Below are 10,868 nucleotides of genomic sequence, written 5' to 3'. Positions count from 1 at the left end.
CCACCTTTAAGGATACTTTGTTTTTCACAGTGAAATAAGGGACAGTAATGCTTTCTTTGTTCTGGGGTTTCCTTCCACTGAACTCCCCTCAGAAGCATGATCCCCAAATTTCCATGACCCCATAATCTTCACTTGGTCATCTATTGATAAAGCTCATGCCTTAATTGCATGAGCCCCCAAGTGTCTCACAGCCAAATACATTGTAGAGAAAAATTAAAATATGAGTCTTGCTTACTACAAAGCAAACAGGTGCTGAACTCATGAGTCCAGCTGAGAAGGTCTCCATCTAGTCCAGTGGTGGCCCATGGACCCCACCTCTGCATCGGGCATAGACGCTCGTTTTCTCCACCAGTGGTTCCTGCCACTGGTGGGTGCTTCACTTTCCTGAAGCTGCTGGAATGCAGTAGGCCACAAAAGGGTTGGCTTTTTCAATGGGGATTTATTAGGTTACACATTTACAGGTCTAAGGCCATGGAAATGTCCAGATTAAAGCATCAAGAGGAAGATACCTGCTCTGAGGAAAATCTCATCTAGGGCTCCTCTGTCATGTGAAAAGCACATGGCAACATCTGCTGGCCTTCTCTCCTGGGTTCTGGCTTGGATGTCTCTCTCCCAACGTCTCTGGGTATTTTCTCTCTCTTATCTTCGTAAAGGACCCCAGTGAAGGGATAAAGATCCACCCTGAATGGGCTGGGTCACAGCTCAACTGACCCACAAGGTCCACCCTCGCAGGGGTGGATGAACAGAGCACGGCCTTTTGTGGCCTCCGGACTAGCACAGTGGGCTTTGCCAAGTACTGCATGCCACGGCCTAAAGGCCACACATCCTATATTGTAACCTCTGGCATGGGAATATCATTGATAATGGTTCAGTTTCCACTGGACTCCTTTTAACACCCCCCAGGGCAATGGAGAGACTGCAAGAGCATTACAGGGTGGGATTGGCGAGGCGGTGGGCTGGATCCTGCTCTATGAACTTGGTCTTCGAGAGCGTGACACATCAGCATCTATTCCAGCGGTGAGTAAAAGCAACAAGCACAGGCTCACTTGCTTGAAGGCTCAGGACCAAGAGGCATCAGGGCATGTCAGGAGGCTCTCCACATGGAACCAATTGGAAGTTGACACCTTAAGACCCGAGCCTGGGAGAATCTCAATGAACATGGAAGAAAATCTGATACTCATTAAGAGATGGTTTCTAATTTATCAAAATTATCTCCTGCGGTCTTAGAGCAAAATTAAATGGAAGAAAAGAGTCGTATGAAAGCTTAATATAAAAATCAAAGACAATTTTCAATAAATAAAATTTACACCTTATAAAACATGGAAGGAATTCCACAGTCCTTGATGAGTGCGCCGATTGGGATCCCCCGCACAGCTCAGGAGGGTCTGGAACTGATGGTGTCGTCACTTCTGGATGTGAACCCGAAAGGAATTACTCGGGTGCCCTCGGCAGTAGAAGCCACATCCATCCACTGTTTTCTCCATGAATACAAGTAAAGATTTGGCCAAGAGCTGAAAGAAAAGCATTTTCTTAACTATGACTCTCTTGGATGCAAAATTTTTAAATGAAGGTTTAGGAAGAACAGAAATTGGGAATAATGCAGAAAATGAAACTTCTTAGAAAATGTTCTATGCACCAGTATTCAGTAATTCTGATATATTTTTTACTTTTTTCCTGTTTTCCCAACTGAAAGATTTCTATATCTGCCTCATCATATTAAAAATATTAATTACAGAAAATCTAATTTCCTTTGTTTTTCTACATTTCTATAACATTAATTTTCTATGACATAAAATATTGGTAGAAAGATAATATTTAATACCTTATGGTACCTCAAAATTTGAAATGAAATTTCAGTAATTTTTAATTTTTATAATAAAGAACAAATATTTTATTTAAGCCATCAAACAAATTACACCAGGTGGTATATGTGTTGTGGTTAAGGAACAAAACTGAAGAGGTTCTCCATTCCCTAAGGAACTAGCAATTTAAAGGTAACAAAGGTTTTACTTTTCCCTCAACTTTGATGTGATCGATTTGTCTTTTTTTGGTGGCAGTGCAAATATTTTTCTGCTCTGATCTGCATTTCAGATACAAAGCCTCCTATTTCAAGGCTTCTCCCAAAGCTGGTAAGGAATTGACGGCTGGTGGCCCGGGACATCAGAGGATGTCTTGGAGGCCTCTAGGGACCTCTGGGGGGGAGCCGGGGGTTGTTGGGGGGGAACTGGGGGGCCACTGGGGGGGAGCTGGGTGGCCGCTGAGGGGAGCTGGGGGGGAGCTGGGGGTTGCTGGGGGAGGGCTGGGGGGAGCTGGGGGTTGCTGGGGGAGTGCTGGGGAGTGTTGGGGGTATTGAGGGGGTGCTGGGGAGCCACTGGGGGCCGCGCCACGGGGCTAGAATTGCCTTATCAACGTTGGTCATTTTTAAGCGAACACTCTCGCAGGGGCTTTGATTAGCTTTTACAAGCTTTTCTGCAACAACTAAACCCAAAGATGAGGCCAAGAAATGAAGGCTTTGTGAAGAAAAGTGGGGATGGACTCGTGGTGGGGCAGAGGCACCCGGGGCCCAAGGCCTGCGGCGGTGCAGGACACGGCGCTGAGCCGCGATCACCTTCCCCAGAGCCCACCTCCCCACTTTCCAGGGAGCCCACCTCCCCACCTTCCCGGGAGCCCACCTCCCCACCTTCCCGGGAGCCCACCTCCCCACCTTCCCGGGAGCCCACCTCCCCACTTTCCAGGGACCCCACGTCCCCACCTTCCCCAGAGCCCACCTCCCCACTTTCCAGGGAGCCCACCTCCCCACCTTCCCGGGAGCCCACCTCCCCACCTTCCCGGGAGCCCACCTCCCCACTTTCCAGGGACCCCACCTCCCCACCTTCCCGGGAGCCCACCTCCCCACTTTCCAGGGACCCCACCTCCCCACCTTCCCGGGAGCCCACCTCCCCACCTTCCCGGGAGCCCACCTCCCCACTTTCCAGGGACCCCACCTCCCCACCTTCCCCAGAGCCCACCTCCCCACTTTCCAGGGACCCCACCTCCCCACCTTCCCCAGAGCCCACCTCCCCACTTTCCAGGGACCCCACCTCCCCACCTTCCCCAGAGCCCACCTCCTCACTTTCTAGGGAGCACACCTTAGCCTGAGGCTCAGCACCCGAGGACACCCCTTCCCCTGAGTTTGGGGATCAGACCAGGTACCCACTTAAGCCAGAGTCAGCACGGCCACAAGGCTAGTGTTCTCTAGTGAACAAGGCAGCGCCACAGCGAAGGTATCATGTGACAACTCAGTAAAAGAATTGACAGAATTTTGGCTAAGGAAAAAATGTGATTATCCTGAGCTAGAAACAAAACCCCTTGAATAAAATTCCATTTTCTATAATGTACTTATGTGAAACAAATGCTTTCTGCATTCGTGTTAAAATTCAAATGTGGAAACGCTTAAGAAAAAAAGACCTGAGTCTCTGTGTGCTACCTCTTTTATTAAACTAAAAACTCAGAGGAAAATAGTCACATCTTGCTTTTCTTTACTTCCCCACGGTGCCTAACATATTAGTTGGTTAGTAAATATTTTATGAATAAATCAAACAAGGAATGAAGTCACTGGTCTCTTTAAACCCATCATAATGCATCAGTGTTGTGAGCTTAGAAACATTTATATACATTGAAATAAATAAGAATTTTTCCCCTTTAAAATAGTCAGTAGAAGTAAAGATTGGGAAATCCGCTGTAATTATTCATCTCAAGCACATCAAAGGACTATTCTGCATTTGGCAGCCATTCAAAAAACTGCAACCCTGAATACCTGAATATCTGTGTCACAGGCATAGTTTATCTGCTATTACTGTTGAATTTTTATCTCAAGTTTAAGTTTTAATTCTTTTTTTTTTTTTTTGCTGGCACAAGTAAATGTTTACTAAGTGTTTGTTGGAATAGTGGCGATAATTACTAATTTTTTATTGTAAAAGAAAAACTTGAAAAAAATCTCAGTCACTCTTAATCACATAGATAACCATTTTCATTTCTGTCCTTTACATTGATTCTCTTTCTCTGTTTGATCTCTCAGTCACTGATACCTTATTTTATTACACTTCTTCTCCCCATTTTGGTCTGGAAGGCATTGTCAGTCTCACAGTGCCAGGGCCGGACTCATTCCCAGAAATCATGCCCCATTTTGGCAGGGAGACTTTCACCCCCGAATGGCATGTCCCATGTTGCAGGGAGGGTAATGAGTCTCCTTGCAGAGTTGGGCTTAGAGAGAGATTGGCCACATCTGAGCAATAAAAGAGGTTTCTTGGCAGCAACTCTTAGGCTTCATTATAAGCTTCTCCTCTACAAAAAAAAAAAAAAAGTTTCATAAGAACAAGCCTGAAATCAAGGGTTTGGCCTATTTTCTCAGGAGTCCTTAATGGTTGAGAAGGCACCTGGGGTTTCCCACAAGGGATCCCACAGATACTTTTTAATCTCAGTCTCCTGTATATCAAGCTCTACAGAATTATAAGGCCTCATTCTCATCCTGGACTCCAGGAGTTTGAGTTGTTTAAATGAACTATCTAGACAAGTTGATTTAGACTACGTGTTACTGAAAATTTAGGTTCTAGACATAATAAACCTCTCTGCCTTTGGATTCATATAGTAGGTGAAGGTCTAATATCCATACTCATTTTTAAATTGAGTTCCTTGTCTTCTTTTGGGGTTTTAAGTCTGGTTTATATATTCTGAGTACTAAGTCCTTATCAGATATATGATTTGCAAATATTTTTCCCACTCTGTAAGTTGTCCTTTTCACTCTTTTGATAGTGTCTTTTTTATATAAAAGTTTTACATTTTGATGATCTCTTATTTATTTATTTATTTATTTATTTATTTATTTATTTTGCATGGGCAGGTACCGGGAAACAAACCTGGGTCTCCGGTGTAGGCAGGTGAGAACTCTGCCTGCTGAGCGCTGTGGCCCTCTCCTACTTATTTTTTTTTCTTTAATGTTTGTTATTTTGGTATCATATTTAAGAAACCATTGCCTGGTCTAAGATCAGGAAGATTTTCACCTCTTTTCTATATGCTTTATATCTTTTTTTCTTCCTCAGTTTCTCTACAACTCTCTCTTTTATGTTAAATTGATATTTTCTTCGGTACCATTTTTATTCTCTTCTCATTTTTTATTACATATTTTTCGATTGTTTGCTTAGTGGTTGCCCTGAAGATTACAATTAGCCTCTTACTTTATAGCAATCTAGTTCAAATTAATAACAACTTGGTTTCAATAGTACACAAAACTTTACTACTATATAAATTACTAATTTTTTATTGTAAAAGAAAAACTTGATGTTGCTATTGTCACAAATTACATCTCTATTGATTATGTGCCATCAACATAGATTTATAATTATTATTTTATGCAGTTGCCTTTTAACTAACAGGAAAAAAAAAAGCCTTAGAACCCCAAAATACATTAATGCAAACTCTTATATTTACTATGTAGTTACCTTTACCACTGCACTTTATATCTTCTTATGGAATCACATTACTGTCCAGTGTCCTCTTATTTCAGCCTAAGGGACGCCTTTTAGCACTTTTTTATAGGGCAGATCTACTAGTCATCAAACACTCTCAGTACTTGTTTATCTGAGACTGTCCTAATGTTTCCTTCATGTATGAAGGCTAATTGTGCCAGATACCAAATGTTCTAGTTTGCTAGCTGCCAGAATACAATATACCAGAAATGGAATGGCTTTTAAAAAGGGGAATTTAATGAGTTGCTAGTTTACAGTTCTAAGGCTGAGAAAATATCCCAATTAAAACAAATCTATAGAAATGTCCAATCTAAGGCATCCAGGGAAAGATACCTTGGTTCAAGAAGGCCAGTGAAGTTCAGGGTTTCTCTCTCTCAAGTGAAAAGGCACATGACGAACACAGTCAGGGCTTCTCTCTCAGGTGGAAGGGCACATGGTAAACATGGCATCATCTGCTTGCTTTCTCTCCTGGCTTCCGGTTTCATGAAGCACCCTTGTAGGCATTTTCCTTCTTCATCTCCAAAGGTCGCTGGCTCATGGACTCTCTGCTTCATGGAGCTACAGCATTATCTGCTCTCTCTGAATCTCCTTTCTCCATTCTCTTTTATAGGACTCCAGAAACTTATCAAGACCACCCAAATGGGTGGAGACACGTTGTCACCTAATCCAGCTTAACAACCACTCTTGATTAAATCACATCTCCAGGGAGATGATCTGATTACAGTTTCAAATATACAGTACTGAATAGGGATTATTCTGCCTTTATGAAATAGGATTTAGATTAAAATATGGCTTTTCTAGGGGACATACATACTTTCAAACCAGCACACAGAATTATTAATTTACATGTTTATAGCACTGTAAATATGCCATCCCACTGCTTGCTGGCCATCATACTTTCCGCAGAGGAATCAGCTGTTAGTCTTATGAGGATCCGTGTCTGTGGCTATTCCTTTACTCTTGCTGTTTTCAGGATTCTCCTTTCATCTTTGGCTTTCAACAGTTGGCTTATAATGTGTCTCTTTGTAGATATCTTTGAATTTATCCTACTTGTAGTTCATTGAGCTTCCTTGATGTGTGGACTCACATTTTTCATCAAATTCACATATTTTGTTATCAAATCTCTCAGTCCCACCCTCTCTCTCTTCTTTCCTCCTGGGACTCAACAATGCTATATGTTGTTGGTATGCTTGATAATGTCTTATAGGTCTTTTAGGTTCTATTCATTTTTATTCTTTTTTTCTTCCTGCTCCCTCATACTGGAAAATTTTAATTGACATATCCTCCAGTTTGCTGTTTCTTTTTTCAGCCTCCTCAATTATATTGTTGAACCACTGTAGTGAATTGTTCATTTAATTTAATGTACTTTTAACTCCAGGGTTTCTATTTTTTCTTTTTATTATTTCTTTTTATTGATATTATTTGGTGAGACATCATTCTTATGGTTTCCTTTGGTTCTTTGTTAATAACTCCCTTTAGCAATTTGAACATATTTCAATTAGCTGACTTACAGTCTATATTTACTAAGTTCAATGTCTGGGCTTCTTCACAGAAAGTGACAATTAATTTCTCTTTTTACACTTTTTTGGTGTTTCTTTTTGTTTTCCTTTTTCAAGAACCCAGACACACCTTCACAGATACTAGAGGCAATTTATAATGCTGATAGCCACTCTGTCTTCAAAAACTGTTTACCCCAGTGGCTGGCATGGTGGGTGACAGTTATGCCTGAGGCTCATTCTTTAAGGAAGGCTCCATTCCAGAAAGCTCTGCAGTCACTGGCAAACAGAGGTAATTTAGGGCCATTCCAGCTGCTTGTCAGCCATGACCTGACAACGTGGTATGACAGAAACCTTACAACTCAGACCTTCTGGGATGGCCACTTAATCTTTTTTTGAGTAAATTCCTGGAATTTCTAGGACAAATTTTTTGGGGAAAAAATGCAACTTTTGATTATTTTTGCCAGTTGTTTTTAATCATTTTATGTATACTTATTTTAGGGGAAAAACTCAGGAGAATTCTGTATTCTTAATTTTATGGACAGAGTTGAGTTAAGCTAAAATTTTATTTTATTATTATTCTTGTTATTGAGCTACCTATCAATCATTTGTGCATCTATCACCATTATAAGATGAAATCATTCTACAAAGTAACATTTTACTTATTCTGATATTTCTGAGTAATAAAAGCATGTGCCTATCTTGTCCCCATTTATTTACAAGTTGAGTCATGGAGAGTCATGGAGAGGGCAGTGGAATAGAAGGCAGGAAATTTGGTTATCTCTTCTGGCTGAAAGCTCAAGAATCTCAGGGAAGTCAGTTGACTGTGCCAAACTTGTTTTCTTGTCTCTAAAATGAATGGGAATCTGTCAGGTCTTTTCCCCAAAGAATAGGGAGAAAATTCCAAACACATGGGCACACATTCTTAAGAAATGGGAAATCAAAAATAATTAAAGCAAATTTAAGTTTCTCTCTTCAATGGCCCTCAAGAAGCAAAACAGAGAACAGAAGTTTCATTGCTATAATTTTAAAACTATTGTTGTTTTAAGGTCTTGCTATTGCTATAATTTTGATAAGTTTATTTTGTTCCTTTATTTACATGACCTCTGTGAAGTCTCAGATATATTTTTCAGCAGTAGCAAAGTAAACTTTCTATCTAATAATTTGAGAACAGGCAAACTTATTAGTTGTGAAGGGTTGTTTTGTCTGTTTTTATCACTTTGTAGACACAAAAGGCTAAAGGCAAAGTACCTCTAATTAGGATATAAATAAGTCTCAGGCAATAATACCTTCTTTGGGTATACTCTCTATTTCATATTCTGTTATTTAAGCGCAACTGGATAAAAGAAAGCCAATTGATCCACCTTAAGTTCAATCTTAATATTTCATCTTAATCACTTTCCCTGGCTTACATGGTCTTTTAATAATTTTATTTTTAATGACCACAAAGTAACTAGCTGAGAAATTTATGAAAATATAATTATACTCCCACTGTTGAAAAATTAGGTTTCTTAGTGTGGGAGTTAAGTGTATCAAGTCAAGTTCAGATCCAAGCCTGGAGACTCAAGATGCTAAAATCTTGGGAAAGTTATTGAAACCTCGAAGCCTCCATTTCTTCATTTTTCAGAAAGGAATAAAAATGCTATATATCCCATTATAGAGTTTTAAAGATTGATAGGATCATACATGTAAAAATTTACAAAAGAAATTAGCACATAAAAAATGTTCACTTAATGTAATTTATTATCACACAAAATATTACATTAACTAACTTGCCTGTAAATAATTCCTCTATATTTCTTTAGAATAGGTTCTTAGAAATGGAATCCTTAGATCAAAGAACGCAAATATTTCATTTGTTTAGGCCGTCGATGCATATTGTGTATTGAGCACTGGCATGCTTATCTCAGCACCTCACCACCAGAACCAGTTTGGTTTTTCTTTACCACTTTCACAACACAGTAGCAAAATATTTTCTTCTTATTTTACAATTATTTGACATTTGTTTGCAATATTATTTTATATTGCTGTTATGTTTTTATTTCCGCAAAGAATAATTGAATATTCACCTATATTTTATGAGACTATTTTTATGATTCATATCACATGTACCTCTTTTAAGCGTCTGTAAAATATTATGAGATGAGATAAAGTTTAGCTTCATTTTTTTTTTCTAATAACCCACTTTCCCAGTCCATTTGTTGAGTAGTACACCTCTCTCTGGTTTATTTGGTCCCGATTTCCCAAACTAAGTTCTGATTTTGTTCCTAAATCATGTCCTAAACAGTCAGGCCCCCCTGATCCTGCATCTAACCGAGAAACAGGTCTCTTTATCTTGGTGAGGAGGTGAGCTCATCGAAGATGCATGAGCAAGGACCTGGAGCAAAAACTGCCGAAGATCACTTCAGAGTGGGCATGCGGTTTGGGCTTTTATAACTCCAAACAGACAGAGAAATGGCCAAGGTCTAGAAGAAAGCAAACAAGAAGCAAATGGAAGAGGAAAACCTGCTTGGTCAGCATCTCCTGTTGTCTGGAGGCCCCTCTTGTTGCTGCCTATTTGGGCCTCTGACCTTGATCTTCAGACAGAGGAAGGTACCCATGTTGGCTCCTGCCGTGCTGCGTTCCTGCAGGCAGAGCAAGGGGGGTTTCCTGGGAGCAAAGAGCAAGCTTTCTCAGGTTAGACTAACAGCAAACTGTCTCAACAAGGGCTTTTTATGCTTAAAATAACTTCAAGGCTGCTTTTAAGTTATTTTAAGCATAAATAAATCATAACAACAACAACAACAAACATTTTTCTAGCTACTGAAAACTATACTAAGCATTTTAGCTAAAAGGTTACATTCAGTAATTTTGTCTGCCTATTCAGCTATCAGTTTCAGGATGTCTAATTTTGGTCTTCTTGCTTGTACATATTTATTTTATAAGTCACTGCAGCATGAATTTAGATATTTATTCTACCGATATGTATTGAATACTACCACCTACCAGCATATACGAGGCAGTGTTCCAGGCACCAGAGGTGCCGCTACTCCAGCCCTCAAGGTGTGAACAGATAATCACACTAATGAGTTAGTGAATGCCAGGCAGGGAAAAGTGCTGTGGAGAGAAATGTGCTGAGAACAGGTTAGGGAGTTCTGGTGGGCTCTGGGGTGCTATTTCACACAGGGTAGGCAGAAGGGACAAACCTTATGGGACGACGAAACAGAAATGGCAGGAAGTGTGGGAGCAGGGGGTGTGGCTGTGGATGGGAAGAGCACCCAGCCATGCAGGGCGGGAACCCCCGAGCACAGGGCGCCCACAACCGGTCTTGTTCTTGATTGAGGACGGGCAGCAACGGGGCAGACGGGAAGCCGCCGCAGAGTCCCCGTGGGAAGCACGGTGGGTGTGGGTAGGGCTGTACGACTGGAGGTCCTGAGCACTGGCGGGACTCTGGATATATTTTAAATAACATTTCCCAAAGTATTAGAAATTTGAAGTGAGAAAAAGGGAGTCAGTCATCAGTCATGTGATTACTTTGATTCTTTTTTTAAATGCCTATGGATAAGCTAAGATATCCATTTTAGGTGGTTAAAATTTCTATATATTAATTGTAAAAATATTTGTATCTCCATATTTCCCCGAAATAAGGAAAATATTTAGGAACCGAGGTCATTATTATAGCAATGCAGATATTTGTAAGGACTTCCTACTTGATATTTTGAGAAATTCACAGTTTTGACAGCTGGTCAAATGGTACCTAAGTTAGTTTTTAATACTTAGAATTTAAGAATTTTGCTATCCGCATACATAGATTTTGTCCCTCATTGCTTCATTTTAAATTGGCTTATGAAACTTACTGTACAAACACAGGCTTTACAGTGATTGTATG

The 10,868-nt window shown here is 40.4% G+C and overlaps 1 long non-coding RNA gene across 2 annotated transcripts in view; it reads right to left on the bottom strand.

Moving 5' to 3' along the window:
* Positions 1-1,316: 1,316 nt before the first annotated feature.
* Positions 1,317-10,868, bottom strand: part of LOC143646096 (uncharacterized) — a 39,986-nt gene continuing 30,434 nt past the window's right edge. For both annotated transcript variants that reach the window (XR_013157273.1, XR_013157274.1), the window contains one exon: positions 1,317-1,511. This is a non-coding gene — a long non-coding RNA (uncharacterized LOC143646096). The remainder of the gene's footprint in view (positions 1,512-10,868) is intronic.

The sequence above is a fragment of the Tamandua tetradactyla genome, chromosome 9 (assembly GCF_023851605.1).
Source record: "Tamandua tetradactyla isolate mTamTet1 chromosome 9, mTamTet1.pri, whole genome shotgun sequence".
Taxonomy (NCBI): domain Eukaryota; kingdom Metazoa; phylum Chordata; class Mammalia; order Pilosa; family Myrmecophagidae; genus Tamandua; species Tamandua tetradactyla.
This window is presented reverse-complemented; position numbering and strand designations above follow the sequence as displayed.